This window comes from Scyliorhinus torazame, chromosome 25, assembly GCF_047496885.1.
Source record: "Scyliorhinus torazame isolate Kashiwa2021f chromosome 25, sScyTor2.1, whole genome shotgun sequence".
NCBI classification, from domain to species: domain Eukaryota; kingdom Metazoa; phylum Chordata; class Chondrichthyes; order Carcharhiniformes; family Scyliorhinidae; genus Scyliorhinus; species Scyliorhinus torazame.
In genome coordinates this window covers 32015393-32033163 of record NC_092731.1, presented here as the reverse complement: position 1 = coordinate 32033163, position 17771 = coordinate 32015393, and the positions used below count along the sequence as shown (strand labels likewise).

General features: G+C 51.3%; 1 long non-coding RNA gene across 1 annotated transcript; it reads right to left on the bottom strand.

Moving 5' to 3' along the window:
* Positions 1–4179: 4179 nt before the first annotated feature.
* On the bottom strand, positions 4180–17361 carry LOC140402539 (uncharacterized). Its single transcript, XR_011938163.1, has 2 exons — positions 17267–17361; positions 4180–4564 (listed from the first exon to the last, which is right to left on the bottom strand). It is a non-coding gene; the product is annotated as an uncharacterized lncRNA (long non-coding RNA).
* Positions 17362–17771: the final 410 nt, after the last annotated feature.

The window sequence follows — 17771 nt, the reverse complement described above, 5'->3', positions numbered from 1 at the left end:
TCTGCAATTTCATCTCTTGCTTCCCGTAGAATCCTTGGATATATCCTGTCAGGCCCGGGGGACTTGTCTATCCTCAAGTTTTTCAAAATGCCCAACACATCTTCCTTCCTAACAAGTATTTCCTCGAGCTTACCAGTCTGTTTCACACTGTCCTCTCCAACAATATCGCCCCTCTCATTTGTAAATACAGAAGAAAAGTACTCGTTCAAAACCTCTCCTATCTCTTCAGACTCAATACACAATCTCCCGCTACTGTCCTTGATCGGACCTACCCTCGCTCTAGTCATTCTCACATTTCTCACATGTGTAAAAGGCCTTGGGATTTTCCTTGATCCTACCCGCCAAATATTGTTCATGCCCTCTCTTAGCTCTCCTAATCCCTTTCTTCAGTTCCCTCCTGGCTATCTTGTATCCCTCCAATGCCCTGTCTGAACCTTGTTTCCTCAGCCTTACATAAGTCTCCTTTTTCCTCTTAACAAGACATTCAACCTCTCTTGTCAACCATGGTTCCCTCACTCGATCATCTCTTCCCTGCCTGACAGGGGCATACATATCAAGGACACGTAGTACCTGTTCCTTGAACAAGTTCCACATTTCACTTGTGTCCTTCCCTTACAGACTATGTTCCCAACTTATGCACTTCAATTCTTGTCTGACAACATCGTATTTACCCTTCCCCCAATTGTAAACCTTGCCCTGTTGCACGCACCTATCCCTCTCCATTACTAAAGTGAAAGTCGCAGAATTGTGGTCACTATCTCCAAAATGCTCCCCCACTAACAAATCTATCACTTGCCCTGGTTCATTACCAAGTACTAAATCCAATATTGCCCCTCCTCTGGTCGGACAATCTACATACTGTGTTAGAAAAGCTTCCTGGACACACTGCACAAACACCACCCCATCCAAACTATTTGATCTGAAGAGTTTCCACTCAATATTTGGGAAGTTAAAGTCACCCATGACTACTACCCTGTGATTTCTGCACCTTTCCAAAATCTGTTTCCCAATCTGTTCCTCCACATCTCTGCTACTATTGGGGGGCCTATAGAAAACGCCTAACAAGGTGACTGCTCTTTTCCTATTTCTGACTTCAACCCATACTACCTCATTAGGGTGATACTCCTCGAACTGCCTTTCTGCAGCTGTTATACTATCCCTAATTAACAATGCCACCCCCCCCCCCCCACCTCTTTTACCACCCTCCCTAATCTTATTGAAACATCTATAACCAGGGACCTCCAACAACCATTTCTGCCCCTCTTCTATCCAAGTTTCCGTGATGGCCACCACATCGTAGTCCCAAGTACTGATCCATGCCTTAAGTTCACCCACCTTATTCCTGATGCTTCGTGCGTTGAAGTATACACACTTCAACCCATCTCCGTGCCTGCAAGTACTCTCCTTTGTCAGTGTTCCCTTCCCCACTGCCTCATTACACGCTTTGGCATCCTGAATATCGGCTACCTTAGTTGCTGGACTACAAATCCGGTTCCCATTCCCCTGCCAAATTAGTTTAAACCCTCCCGAAGAGTACTAGAAAACCTCCCTCCCAGGATATTGGTGCCCCTCTGGTTCAGATGCAACCCGTCCTGCTTGTACAGGTCCCACCTTCCCCAGAATGCGCTCCAATTATCCAAATACCTGAAGCCCTCCCTCCTACACCATTCCTGCAGCCACGTGTTCAACTGCACTCTCTCCCTATTCCTAGCCTCGCTATCACGTGGCACCGGCAACAAACCAGAGATGACAACTCTGTCTGTCCTGGCTTTTAACTTCCAGCCTAACTCCCTAAACTTGTTTATTACCTCCACACCCCTTTTCCTACCTATGTCGTTGGTACCAATGTGCACCACGACTTCTGGCTGCTCCCCCTCCCCCTTAAGGATCCTGAAGACACGATCTGAGACATCCCTGACCCTGCCACCCGGGAGGCAACATACCTTCCGGGAGTCTCGCTCGCGACCACAGAATCTCCTATTTATTCCCCTAACCGTTAAATCTCCTACAACTATTGCTTTTCTATTCTCCCCCCTTCCCTTCTGAGCCCCAGAGCCAGACTCTGTGCCAGAGACCTGGCCGCTAGGGCCTTCCCCCGGTAGGTCACCCCCCCCAACAGCATCCAAAATGGTATACTTGTTTTGAAGGGGAACGGCCACGCGGGATCCCTGCACTGTCTGCCTGTTTGTTTTTTTCCCCCTGGCTGTAACCCAGCTATTCTTGTCCTGTACCTTGGGGGTGGTTACCTCCCTGTAACTCTTCTCAATCACCCCCTCTGCCTCCCGGATGATCCGAAGTTCATCCAGCTCCAGCTCCAGTTCCCTAACACGGTCTCTGAGGAGCTGGAGTTGGGTGCACTTCCCGCAGGTATAGTCAGCGGGGACACCGGTGGTATCCCTCACCACCCACATCCTACAGGAGGAGCATGCAACTGGCCTAGCCTCCATCCCCTCTTACCTGACAGAATATAGCTTCCCTGTGGACTAACTAGATCTCCGCCCTCCGACTCTGCTTCCAGTCAGCTACACTTTCTGTAAACTCCTGAATCTCTTCTCACTCTTTGCGGAAATGTCAGAAACAAAATGAAAGGAGCACCTTACTCCCTCCTCTTCAAACTCCCTCGGTCACCAAACTCTTACTATAGCACTCAAAATGCACCAAATTCAGCACTCCCTCGGTCACCAAACTCTTACTATAGCACTCAAAATGCACCAAATTCAGCACTCAGTGCAAACAAAGTCTGCACTGCAGGGGATCACTTTTATACTGTGAATCTAGCCTCTGAAAACTGGCCTAATCCAATTAACTAATTAACAAGCTCCAGCTGCAAGTGCCTACAAGTAGAAGCTTGTTTAAAGCTGATTGAAAATTCACCTTCTAAACCAAACAGCAACTTTTAAGTTAATTAGCTAAATAAAAGAAAGACTATTAATTAGTCTGTGTGTCTGGAGGTGCATGGAATCAAGAATTGAAGATATCTGCTTTGGAATTGACAATGACATTTCAGGATAACAAATGACAAGCATTGCCTGGGTCTGCCTGTTCCCACATTGTTGTTCGTCTCCCCCGGGGTCCTGACAACCGGAGCCAAGAGCGATTTCTGTGTCAGTAATTAACACACATTCCCACTGCCAGCATTGCAAGCTCCAATCAGTGAGAGCAGCAGAGAGGCTACCTCACTCTGCTTTATTTCACCACAACCTCATCTTTAAATGAACTCATGGTCAAACAGCAAAGGGCAATTTCTCATCGCATCAACTTCTAACCGGGCCCCAGAAACAGCAAGCTCTCCCTGATCCGGCTGCCATGGCGACATTCCGGAGCTGGGAGGATGGCATCACGTGGAAGATGTCTTTACCCTCCAATTGAATCTCAGTCTCCTGACCCACCCACAGCCTCATCTCAGCAAGAGTTTGCAAAGGGCCAGGAAATGACCCTCAGCAGGAGGTAAACTAACCAGCAGCCCTGGAGCAGGGTGACCAACAGGGGAGGAGGTCACCACCCTGACATTGTCGGGAGTCTCTCCTGGATCCATTGGTCCTGAGGCTGAGATGGACAGAGTTTTGGTCACTCAGGGAATCAAGGATGTGGGGAGTGGACAGGAAAGAGGAATTGAGGCAAGGATCGGCCATAATAATTTTGAACGTGGAGCAGACTCGAGGGGCCGAGTGGCCTCCTCCTGTTCCCATTTCTCATGTTTTTATGATATTTGACAATGTCTCTGGTGAGAAGATTCCTGTAGTGAACACAGTTTGGTCTCACATTGCTAAAGAATTAAACACTTTGCAATAACTTGGGGCAGGAGTCTGAATGAATGAGAGATTTAACACTATTTACTGGGGGTAATTGTGACCCGGGTTTGAGAGCCCACTTTATATCTCTCCCAATTTATATTTACACCGATTGCAGCAATGTCGAAATTACCCCACGAGTTGCAGCATTCGGCTCAATGAAGTTGGTATTTTCAGACTGACACCAGGGGTGTCTCTGTCATCATTTGAGAGCAGAGACGTGACGGCTGCTGCTGCTGTTACACCAGCAGGTGGCAGTGTCGCACCACAAAGTACAAAGAGAACAGCAGGATCCCATACTGTCTGCGAAAGATCAGAATGTCTGTGAGGAAACTAATTGGACATTGCCCCCTGTATCAATAATGAATAAACACTCCCACTCCCAGCATTGCATGCTTCAATCAGTGTATTTTATTTCACCAGAATTGTAAAGTACATTTGAAATGAATTAAAGGTAAAACAGCAACAAAAGCGAGATCTGAGAGAGACTCAGTGAGCAATTAGAAATCAGGGAGACGGCGAGAGAGAAATCCCATCAATCACACCCGGAATATTCTATTGGAGAGATTCTTGTCAGTGTGACTCTCGGCCACATCCCCATCGCTTCATTGCGAGCTGGAGCTATGGGACGGTCTTGCACAGGTTTCGGTCATAATCCACAAACTTTGGGTTGAATTTGTGGCTGTTCTCCTTGATGCACAGGGCAGCTGCAATGCCACAGTCGCACAACTTCTTAACACACCCTGCGAAGTAAGACGTCACCGAGAAATCATCTGAAAAAGAGGAGAGAACAACAAAATATACACAGTGTAAAATATGCACAGTAATGTCTCCATGGAAACACACACTGCAATACACACACATTAATGTACACACTAATGTGCTGGGTGGGGTTAAGGATGTGAGATTCCGCATCGTTGAAAAATCTTCATTGTTGTTGGGTCCTTAATGTTGTGGGTGACTCACAATGGTTGGGGCCAAATAATGTTCTTGAAGCTTCCTAAACAACGGGGCAGCTAACGTCTTCGAATGTCTCTGATGTTGTGCAAATGGCCGTCCTCAAGTTCTGGATGGTCATTAATTTTTAATCTAATACTTTGGTACTGAGGGGGTGGGTGGGGTCTGAAGCTGTGGAGAGTCTTTAACGTGGGTGGCCTGTAATCGTCTGCTGTGGATTCTGTCCATAGATTTTTAAATTCCACCATATTGTGATCGCTCCTTCCGAGAGGATCCCTAACTATGAGATCCTGAATCAATCCTGTCTCATTACACAGGACCAGATCTAGGACCGCTTGTTCCCTCGTAGGTTCCATTACATACTGTTCTAGGAAACTACCGTGGATACATTCTCTCAACTCCTCCTCAAGGCTGCCTTGACCGACCTGGTTAAACCAATCGACATGTAGATTAAAATCCCCCATGATAACTGCTGTACCATTTCTACATGCATCAGGTATTTCTTTGTTTATTGCCTGCCCCACCATAATGTTACTATTTGGTGGCCTGTAGACTACTCCTATCAGTGACTTTTTCGCCTTACTATTCCTGATTTCCACCTTAATGGATTCAACCTTATCCTCCATAGCACCGATGTCATCCCTTACTGTTGCCCGGATGTCATCCTTAAATATCAGAGCTACACCACCTCCCTTACCATCCACTCTGTCCTTCCGAATAGTTTGATACCCTCGGATATTTAACTCCCAGTCGTGACCATCCTTTAACCATGTTTCAGTAATGGCCACTAAATCAGAGTCATTCATGATGATTTGCGCCATCAACTCATTTACCTTATTCCGAATACTACGAGCATTCAGGTCAAGTACACTTATGTTGGCTTTTTTACCTCCGTTCTGAATCTTAACACCTCGATCAGTAACCCCTCCTAAGTTATATTTCCTCTCAACTTTCCTCCTAATTTTCCTTGTCGTTGAACCCATATCTTCATGTAACAACCTGCCACGTCGCTTACCATTAATGTTTTCACTTCCCGTTTTATTCCTTTTAGTATTCCTGGTCTTCTTCACTGAGCTCCCGTCAGTCACTGTACCTTGTACTGTCGCCCTTTTTGATTTTTGACTATGGCTTCTCTGCCTTACACTTTCCCCCTTACTGCCTTTTGTTTCTGTCCCTGTTTTACTACCTTCCAACTTCCTGCATCGGTTCCCATCCCCCTGCCACATTAGTTTAAACTCTCCCCAACAGCTCTCGCAAACACCCCCCATAGGACATCGGTTCCAGTCCTGCCCAGGTGCTGACCGTCAGGTTTGTACTGGTCCCATCTCCCCAGAACCGGTTCCAATGCTCCAGGAATTTGAATCCCTCCCTCTTGCACCATCTCACGAGCCACGCAATCATCCTATCTATCCTGACATTCCTACTCTGACAAGTTTGTGGCACTGATAGCAATCCTGGGATTACTACCTTTGAGGTGCTACTTTTTAGTTTAACTCCTAACTCCCTGAATTCAGCTTGTAGGACCTCGTCCCGTTTTTTACCTATATCGTTGGTGCCTATATGCACCATGACAGCTGGCTGTTCACCCTCCCCCCACAGAATGTTCTGCAGCCGCTCCGAGACATCCTTGACCCTTACACCAGGGAGGCAACATGCCATCCTGGAGTCTCGATTGCGTCCGCAGAACCGACTGTCTGTTCCCCTTACAATTGAGTCCCCTATCACTATAGCCCTGCCATTCTTCTTCCTGCCCAGCTGCGCAGCAGAGCCAGCCACGGTGCCATGAACCTGGCTGCTGCTGCCTTCCCCTGGAGAGCCATCTCCCTCAACAGTATCCAAAGCGGTATATCTGTTTTGCATGGAGATGACCGCAGAGGATCTTTGGATCCTCTCTGTCTTCAGGTGATGTCCCGGAGGACTGGAGAATAGCTAATGTTGTTCCTCTGTTTAAGAAGGGTAGCAAGGATAATCCCGGGAACTACAGGCCGGTGAGCCTTACTTCAGTGGTAGGGAAAGTACTGGTGAGAATTCTTCGAGACAGGATCTACTCCCATTTGGAAGCAAATGGACGTATTAGTGAGAGGCAGCACGGTTTTGTGAAGGGGAGGTCGTGTCTCACTAACTTGATAGAGTTTTTCGAGGAGGTCACTAAGATGATTGATGCCGGTAGGGCAGTGGATGTTGTCTATATGGACTTCAGTAAGGCCTTTGACAAGGTCCCTCATGGTAGACTAGTACAAAAGGTGAAGTCACACGGGATCAGGGGTGAGCTGGCAAGGTGGATACAAAACTGGCTAGGTCATAGAAGGCAGAGATTAGCAATGGAAGGATGCTTTTCTAATTGGAGGGCTGTGACCAGTGGTGTTCCACAGGGATCAGTGCTGGGACCTTTGCTCTTTGTAGTATATATAAATGATTTGGAGGAAAATGTAACTGGTCTGATTAGTAAGTTTGCAGACGACACAAAGGTTGGTGGAATTGCGGATAGCGATGAGGACTGTCAGAGGATACAGCAGGATTTAGATTGTTTGGAGACTTGGGCGGAGAGATGGCAGATGGAGTTTAATCCGGACAAATGTGAGGTAATGCATTTTGGAAGGTCTAATGCAGGTAGGGAATATACAGTGAATGGTAGAACCCTCAAGAGTATTGAAAGTCAAAGAGATCTAGGAGTACAGGTCCACAGGTCATTGAAAGGGGCAACACAGGTGGAGAAGGTAGTCAAGAAGGCATACGGCATGCCTGCCTTCATTGGCCGGGGCATTGAGTATAAGAATTGGCAAGTCATGTTGCAGCTGTATAGAATCTTAGTTAGGCCACACTTGGAGTATAGTGTTCAATTCTGGTCGCCACACTACCAGAAGGATGTGGAGGCTTTAGAGAGGGTGCAGAAGAGATTTACCAGAATGTTGCCTGGTATGGAGGGCATTAGCTATGAGGAGCGGTTGAATAAACTCGGTTTGTTCTCACTGGAACGAAGGAGGTTGAGAGGCGACCTGATAGAGGTCTACAAAATTATGAGGGGCATAGACAGAGTGGATAGTCAGAGGCTTTTCCCCAGGGTAGAGGAGTCAATTACTAGGGGGCATAGGTTTAAGGTGAGAGGGGCAAGGTTTAGAGTAGATGTACGAGGCAAGTTTTTTACGCAGAGGGTAGTGGGTGCCTGGAACTCGCTACCGGAGGAGGTGGTGGAAGCAGGGACGATAGTGACATTTAAGGGGCATCTAGACAAATACATGAATAGGATGGGAATAGAGGGATACGGACCCAGGAAGTGTAGAAGATTGTAGTTTAGTCGGGCAGCATGGTCGGCACAGGCTTGGAGGGCCGAAGGGCCTGTTCCTGTGCTGTACATTTCTTTGTTCTTTGTTCTTTGTTGACACCTGCACTGCCTTCCTACTCTTGCTCTGTCTTTTGGTTACCCATTTTCTATCTCCCTCAGTACCTTTCACCTGCGGTGTGACCAACTCGTTAAACGTGCTATCCACGATGTCCTCAGCATCGCGGACGCTCCAAAGTGAGTCCATCCGCAGCTCCAGAGCCGTCAAGCGGTCTAACAGGAGCTTCAACTGGACACACTTCTTGCACGTGAAGTAGCCAGGGACAGTGGACGTGTCCCTGAGCTCCCACATCGCACACGAGGAGCATGACACGGGTCTGAGATCTCCTGCCATGTCTTAAACCTTCGGTAAACTTCAACAATTACAATTTACCAAAATAAATAAACAACGAAGAAAAAAATGAATATATATACCAATGAAAAGAAAAAGAAAACAGAAACACTACTTACCAGTCACTTACCAGGGATAAACAGCACCTCCTCCCCACCCAGCTTCGAATTCCCACCTAGATTCAAATTCCCAAACTCACTCTTTGCTGTCTCACTCTGTGCCGATTTGTAAATCAGGTGCAATTCAGCTCCGGTGTGAGACCATAGGGCTCACTGGGAGACCTCACTGGGAGTTGTAAATTCGTAATGACGTAAATTTATCCTAGGCAATTGTTCATTAAAGTCCATTTTCATTGTTGTCGCTGTGGCTGTCCCAGAAACCGCCCACGTCGCTGGGAAGCCCCCACATCCTCGTTGGGGGCGCTATTCACAAAGAGAGGAAGGATATGCAAATGAGTCAGCACTCTGCCGGTGAGAATTCCGAGCGATTCCCGGCCCAGCGGGCGCTCTAACCTCTGGAGCTGGAGTTAGCGCTAAAGACCCTGGAAGCTGGAGCTGTTTTGAAACCCTCCACTTACCACACTCACTGCAACCACCAAGATGGTTCACAGAAGACCTGCCCCCCAAGGTCGGGAGGCCCAGGTGGACCCACAGCTCCAGGCCAGTGAGGAGCGGGGGGACACCCTCTTCCCCAGTGTGGGCCGCAGGCTCGCGCCTGTCCTCCTGAACACTGCCTGGGAGGTGGTGGCAGAGTCGGTCAGTGAGAGAGAGTGGAGAACAGACTCGCCGGGAGGAGACAGCTGGTGATCCTGAGGGGTGGGGGTCACTGGTGAGGCCTCTGCCCTGAGAGGGGCAGAGAACCAGGGAGGCCTCCAAAGGCCACGGTGCAGGCGTCGAGGGGCCGGAGCATCGCGGGAAGGGGAAGAATGAAATGTCCACGCTGCTAATCGCATTTCAATGCTGATTCCGCATTTCCCCGCCGGTGCGAGTCACAAATTATTTTTGCCGCCGGGGAGGGTCCGGAGCATGCCGCCCAAATCGGCACAGACCCCCCGCTGGGTCAGAGAATCGCTGGGGGGCAGCATGAATCCTGCACCACCGCTCCGACGCCGGCTGCCGAATTCTCCGCCGCCAGTTTACGAGCGGGGGCGGGGATCACACCGCGCCGGTCGAGGGCTGTTGGCAGCGGCCCCCCCGGCAATTCTCTGGGCCCCGATGGGCCGAGCGGCCGCCCGTTTTCAGCCAGTCCCGTCGGCGTGAAATGGACATGGTCCATCACGGCGGGACCTGGCTTGCCGGCCATCTAGCGGGGCCCTCAGGGGGGTGCAGGGGGGATCCGGCCCCGGGGGGAGGGGGGGGATGCCCCCACGGTGGCCTGGCCCGCGATCCGGGCTCACAGATCTGCAGGCGGGCCTGTGCCGTGGGGGCACTCTTTCCCTACGCGCCCGCCTCTGTAAGGCTCTGTCAAGGCTGGCGCGGAGGGAAAGAGTGCCCCCACAGCACAGGCCCGCCTGCAGATCAGTGGGCCCCGATCGCGGGCACGGCCACCGTGGGGACATCCCCACCCCCTCCCCAGGGCCGGTACACGATGGCAGTCCGGCACGTGTGCCAACTCGCGCAGGCTGGCCGCGGCCCTTCGCCGCCGGTTGGCGCGGTGCCAACCCCTCCAGCGCTGGCCGAGCGCTCGGAAGTGCGGAGGATTCCGGAACTTCCGGGACGCCTGAGACCGGAGTTATTTGCGCCGGTACGGGCCACCCCGACAATTGCGGGAGAATCCCGCCCCTGATCCTCCGCCCGACCGTGATTCCCGTTTCCGGTGTCGCGAGGCAGAGAATCCAGCCCAATGTTCTCACACCGGAGCTGAATTCCACTGATTTGCATTCCCACTGGGAGCACAAATCAGGAAGCGACTGCCCCCCAGCCCCCGCAGCATGGGGATGACCTGCCCCACCCGTAAGGGGCTTCTGGCAGGTGTCTCTGTTCTGGGGGGCTTCCAGGCCGGGGTCTTTCTTGTGGCGGGGTCTCTGGTGGGGGTCTCTTTAATTAGGGGGCCTCTGGTGAGGGGGTGTCTGGTGGGGGTGGGGTGGGAAGGTCTTGCATTGTGGGTGGTGGGGAGGGTGGCCCTCCATTGGACTTTGGGGGCAACTCCCGTAAAGAGTTACCCCCTTGGCCCACCGTGAGGCCCACCACATCAGGGCCACGCTGGTCAAGACCGGCACTAATTCCTGCCCACGTGATTCCCGGCCCAGAGGACCGGAGAATCCCGACGATTCGGAGAATATGGGGCACAGCCCAATAATAGGATGCAAATAAATCTTAATGACCCATTCACATTCTCCCGATGGTGCCCGTCGGCAATCCCGTTTCCTGCCCGCGCTGGATTCTCCGCTGCCCGCCGCTGGTAGCGGATTTCCCGATGCGACGGAGAATCCGGCCCTTAGTCTCCCAATCGGAAAGTTCCGGGCCTGGTCTCTTGAACATTCGAAATTTTAATCGCTTCACCATTGGTGGCCGTTGTCATGATATTCACGTGAACATCACAGCACATACACACATACATAATGATGGACAGATCAACGGACCAATCAACACACACAACACGACAGCCAATCACAGACAAGAGCAGACACAGTACAAAACAGGGAACACGACACTTCCTGAGCACTCGAGCAGGAGATGGCTCAGGGCACAGACCTCATTGCCAGCCACTCAGACATTCACCATGTGCTGAGTACCAGAGTTTACCATGTTAATAGTTGATTGAAATAAAACTGCGTTGTACCATTCGCAACCGTGTTGGGTCGTCTGTGGATCAGAGTACCCAACACTTCAAGATACCAGGAATGATTTTACACCTATCCACAAATCTGCCATCCTGCGCCATGGACACCGTCAACACACCGCAGCCGCTGCAAGTCGCTGGAAACCTCGGCGTAAACTGGAAGCTGTTCAAGCAGCGCTTCCAATTCTTCCTGGAAGCCAACGACAAAGAGAGCGTCTCGGACACCAGAAAGATCGCCATCCTCCTCACCACCGCAGGGCAGCGCGCCATCCATGTCTACAACTCCCTGGTGTTCGCGGAAGGTGAGGACAAATCCAAATACAAGACGGTCCTTCTCAAGCTCGACCAACACTTCAACGTCGAGGTCAACGAAAGCCTCGAGAGATATGTCTTCCAGCAGCGCCTGCAAGGTAAGGATGAGCTCTTTCAGTCATTCCTGACGCATCTCCGCATCCTCGCGCAGTCCTGCGGTTACGACACCACCTCAGACTCCATGATTCGGGACCAGATCGATTTTGGGGTCGCCTCGGGCACCCTACGCCAGCAGCTTTTAAAAATGAAAGGCCTAACCTTAGCCTCTGCAATCGAAGCCTGTGTCCTGCACGAAAACGCGACTAGCCGCTATGCCCAATTTCAGGCGACCGAATCGGCGCGGCGGGGGTCCTACGCGGCCGGATCGGGGAGCCAGTGCCCCACGAGGCCGAACGGGTCTAGGTGATCGAGTTCCTCCCGGCCCGCGGCCCGGACGAGGGCGGCCAATTCGCGCGCTTTTCGGGACCTCCTGCGCTTGTGCGCGCCAAAACCTACGGCAACACTGAGGGACGTGATGCGCAGGCGCGCTCGACGCAAGACCAAACTGCGCATGCGCAGTGGCGCAACGAACGCTATGATGTCACAACGTGCGGCAACTGTGGAGCTGCACATTCAAAGCGGCAATGTCCCGCAAGAACCCGACAATGCCTACGCTGTGGCAAGGGGGGCCACTACGCTGCCTGCTGTCGAGCGGCTCAACCTGTCGATCTTCCACAACTCCGACAACCTCGTAGGGACGTGCGGACCATTCAGCCTCCCCATTACGAATCGTGCCCAGACGACATCCAGACCGGTGACACAGATGACCGAGACGCCTTGGGGGTTGCGGTCATTGATGGGAACCTAGTCAACACAATCAATCCAGGTGATGAATGGAGTGCCACCCTGACGGTCAACCGATCGCCGATCACTTTCCGCCTGAACACTGGCGCCTCCGCCAACCTCATAGCATGGTCAGACTTTTACGCCATGAAGGTCAGACCACCAATTTGGCCGTCCTGGTGCAAGATGGTCGACTACAACGGGAACGTTATCCTGGCCATGGGATCCTGCCAGCTCCAGGTGACACACAACACACACGCGGCCACACTCTCGTTCGAGATAGTCGGCTCATCGAAGGACTCCCTGCTAGGTGCACAGACATGCAAGGCTCTCCACCTCATGCAACGAGTCCACTCTCTCTCTCCAGACAGCACGTCTGCCTTCCCGGAAGCAGAGTTTAATGCACAGCTCCAATCGCTCCTCGCCGACAACCAGGAGGCATTCGAGGGCATGGGAACACTGACATACACCTACAGAATTTGGCTCAAACCAGACGCCACCCCGGTCATTCACGCACCGCTCAGAGTCCCTGCGCCACTCGAAGACCGCCTCAAGCAGCAGCTGCAGGATCTCCAGGACCAAGGGGTCCTATCCAGGGTCACGGAGCCCACGCCGTGGGTCAGCTCCATGGTGTGTGTCAAGAAGCCCTCCGGCGAGCTCCGGATCTGCATTGACCCTAAAGACCTCATAACAATATCATGAGGGAACACTACCCCATGCCCAAACGGGAAGAGATCACCAGTGAAATGGCCCAGGCGAAGATATTTACGAAACTGGATGGCTCTAAGGGGTTTTGGCAGATCCAACTCGATCCGTCCAGCCGAAAGCTGTACAACTTCAACACCCCTTTCGGCAGGTTCTGCTACAACTGGATGCCATTTGGCATCATCTCGGCATCCGAGGTCTTTCATAGAATCATGGAGCAGATGATGGAAGGCATCGAAGGGGTGCGCGTCTACGTGGACGACGTCATCATCTGGTCCACCACACCACAGGAGCACAACTATCGTCTCCAACGCGTTTTTGCACGCATACAGGAAACAGGCCTGAGCCTGTTGTTCAACCGAGCCAAGTGTTCTTTCGGCCAAACCGAGCTGAAGTTCCTGGGGGACCACATTTCCCGGTCAGGGGTCTGTCCGGATGCAGACAAGGTGAGCGCCATCACAGCCATGCCGCAGCCGGCAGACAAGAAAGCAGTGCTACGCTTCCTAGGCATGGTCAACTTCCTGGGGAAGTTCATTCCCAACCTTGCCTCCCACATGACAGCTCAGCGCCACCTCGTCAAAATGTCCACAGAGTTCCAGTGGCAACACACACACCAGCTGGAATGGGAGGAGCTCAAACTCAAGCTCACCACTGCACCGGTATTGGTGTTTTTCGACACGTCTCGTGCCACTAAAATCTCGACTGATGCCAGCCAGTCCGGCATTGGGCAGTGCTCCTGCAGCGGGATGACACTGCCTCATGGGCCCCGGTCGCCTATGCCTCGCGGGCCATGACCCCCACAGAGCAGCGTTACGCGCAGATCGAAAAGGAGTGCCTGGGCTTGCTAACCGGTTGAGACAAGTTCCATGATTATGCGTATGGTCTTCCCTGGTTCACTGTTGAAACTGACCACCGCCCCCTGGTCAGCATAATAAACAAGGACCTGAATGAGATGACCCCTCGCATCCAGCGCATCTTACTTAAACTCAGGAGGTACGACTTCCAACTGGTCTACACCCCAGGGAAGGACCTTATCATTGTGGATGTCCTCTCTAGAGCAGTGAGCACTCCGCCAGATTCGGAGGGGTTTGTATGTCAGGTCGAGGCAAATCTGCCAGCTGACGACTCCAGTTTGGCCCGTATTCGCCGAGAGACTGTGGCCGACCCCCTTCTACAACGTGTGATGCGCCACATGACGGGAAGGTGGCTCTAAGGGCAGTGCCCGCAGTTCTACCACGTCTGAGACGACCTGGCCGTCATTGATGGTGTCCTTCTGAAGCTGGACTGGATTGTGATTCCGTACATCATGCACAAGCTAGTTCTCGACCAACTACACGAAGGCCATTTGGGGGTCGAGAACTGCAGACGGAGGGCCCGAGAGGCGGTATACTGGCCGGGCATCAGTGATGACATTGGCAATATGGTGCTCAACTGCCCCACCTGCCAAAGGTTTCAGCCGGCGCAACCTCCTGAGACGCTTCTGCCCCATGAGCTGGTGACGCCCCCCTGGGCGAAGGTGGGTGTGGACATCTTTCACGCGCTCGGCAGGGGCTATGTCATCGTCGTTGACCACTTTTCCAACTACCCAGAGGTCATACGCCTGCACGATCTCACGTCGTCTGCTGTCATAAGGGCCTGCAAAGACACCTTCACTCGACACGGCATTCCGATGACTGTCATGTCGGACAATGGGCCCTGTTTCGCCAGCCAGGAATGGTCATCGTTTGCGGCCTCATTTGGATTTACACACGTGAAGTCCAGCCCTCTGCATCCCCAGTCCAATGGAAAGGCGGAGAAGGGCGTTCACATTGTAAAGCGGCTCCTCTGCAAGGCTGCTGCTGCCGGATCGGACTTCTGCCTCGCCCTGCTGGCCTATCGCTCGGCCCCACTAGCCACTGGTCTCTCACCAGCCCAGCTGTTGATGGGTCGCGCCCTCAGGACCACTGTGCCCTCCATTCTGGCGCCCACAATCGACCATGCTCCGGTACTGCATAGGATGCAACTGCAGCGCGGTCGCCAGAAGAGGTCATATGACGCACGTGCAACTGATCTTCCCGCCCTGGCCCCTGGAGATGAAGTCCGCATCCACCTACCAGACGGTGGCTGGTCAGCATCTGCCGAAGTTCTCCGACGCGTGGCTGCCCGCTCGTTCCTGGTTCGCATGCCTGATGGATCCGTTCGTCGGCGCAATCGCCGGGCTCTTCGCCTACTTCCACGCTCGCTACGAGACCTTACACTGACACCGTGTCCTCCTGTTGTTCCTGATATCGACTTCGTGGAGCTGCCTGTTACCATGCCCCTTCCGTCGTCGCCCGTGGCCAGGCCCGTTCCTCAGCCGGCGGTTCCAGATCTACCCTTGAGGCGGTCAACCCGAATTCGGCGCCCACCTACTAGACTGGACTTATGAGACTGTTTATACATTGAACTCATGCAACCGCTGTGTTAATATGTTTATGTTCTTATCATTACAGGAACTCGTTTTATCGTTCAACAATTCCTCCTTCTTTGTTATGGTACAACCTCGTTATTATGTCACACCCGACATCGCCCTTTGTAGATAGTTAAGCCTCATTTGCGAAGTCTTGCACTTTGGAAAAAAGAATAGAGGCATGGACTATTTTCTAAACGGTGACAAAATTCATAATGCTGAAGTGCAAAGGGACTTGGGAGTCCTAGTCCAGGATTCTCTAAAGGTAAACTTGCACGTTGAGTCCGTACTTAATAAAGCAAATGCAATGTTGTCATTTATCTCAAGAGGCTTGGAATATAAAAGCAGGATGTACTTCTGAAGCTTTATAAAGCATTAGTTAGGCCCCATTTAGAATACTGTGTGCAATTTTGGGCCCCACACCTCAGGAAGGACATGAAATGAAATGAAAATCACTTATTGTCACAAGTCGGCTTCAATGAAGTTACTGTGAAAAGCCCCTAGTCGCCACATTCTGGCACCTGTTCAGGGAGGCTGTTACGGGAATTGAACCATGCTGCTGGCCTGCCTTGGTCTGCTTTCAAAGCCAGCGATTTAGCCCTGCGCTAAACAGCCCCTGGCACTGGAGCTGGTCCAGCGGAGATTCACACGGATGATCCCAGGAATGGTAGGGCTAACATACGATGAACGTCTGAGGATCCTGGGATGATATTCATTGGAGTTTAGGAGGTTGAGGGGAGATCTAATAGAAACTTACAAGATGATGAATGGCTTAGATAGGGTGGACGTAGGGAAGTTGTTTCCATTAGCAGGGGAGACTAGGACCCGGGGGCACAGCCTTAGAATAAAAGGGAGTCACTTTAGAACAGAGATGAGGAGAAATTTCTTCAGCCAGAGAGTGGTGGGTCTGTGGAATTCATTGCCACAGAGGGCGGTGGAGGCCGGGACATTGAGTGTCTTTAAGACAGAAGATGATAAATTCTTGATTTCTCGAGGAATTAAGGGCTATGGAGAGAGAGCGGGTAAATGGAGTTGAAATCAGCCATGATTGAATGGTGGAGTGGACTCGATGGGCCGAATGGCCTTACGTCCGCTCCTTTGCCTTATGGTCTTATGGTCTTATGTACATGCTGTAAATATTACACAAACACACATTTAGCTGCACTCACTACACATCTCTATTTAGAATCACGTAGGCACATAATCTTGTAAAAAACGGGGGATGTCATGATATTCAGGTGAACACCACAGCACATACATACACACATAATGATGGACAGATCAACGGACCAATCAACACACAAAACACGACAGCCAATCATAGACAAGAGCATACACAGTACAAAACAGGGAACACGGCACTTCCTGAGCACTCGAGCAGGAGACGGCTCAGGGCACAGACCTCATTGCCAGCCACTCAGATATTCACCATGTGCTGAATACCAAAGTTTACCGTGTTAATAGTTGATTGAAATAAAACTGCGTTGTACCATTCGCAACCCTGTTGGTTCGTCTGTGTATCAGAGCACCCAACACTTCAACCGTGTCTTCAGGTGTCTTGTCCCCAAGCTCCGAAATTCCCTCCCTCCACCTTTCCGTCTCTATTGAGACATTCCTTAAAACATCTTTAACAGAAGCTTTTGGTCGGTCACTTTGGATGTTTCATTACTCTGAAGGCACCACATAAATATAAGTTGTTGTTGTACTTTACTGATGTTGAACTATTGAGGGAAGTGAGAGGACAGGGAATCAGAGCAACTTCCCGAGGTCAACTTCGATTTTGTTTGGTGTTAACTTACCGCACTTGGGAATTCCATTTTCACAACTTGAAAGGTGCCATATATAAAAGACGGGACAACTCATAATTCCAGCTTCTCTAGAACAGTCATCGTGCACTTTACAGCATCTGAGTGGGTGACAAACAAGAGATATGATTTCAGATGTAAGTTTTTCACGGAGAGACTGAAACTCAGTCAGGGGATTAATGATTCCAAACAAGCCTCAAATTGGGTTCCCAACTCTGAAGAATTGTCCTGGAGATTTCAGGAACGAAAGATGAATCCTCCGGGAACACATTCCACATAACTGAGGGGATAAGGTCATTGCTGCCCTTTAACAACATGGTCTTCTCCGATTTTATTTCAACGCATTTGTTAATTGGAGAGAAACTGGGGGTGGGAGGGAAAAGCTGTTTCTGAAAAAACACCCAATCAGATGACAAAGAGTCTGTTCACTCTCCAATTGGTTTGGAAAGGTGGGCACCCCGACAGTGGACATGTCAGACCAATGGCAGCATGGAGGTGG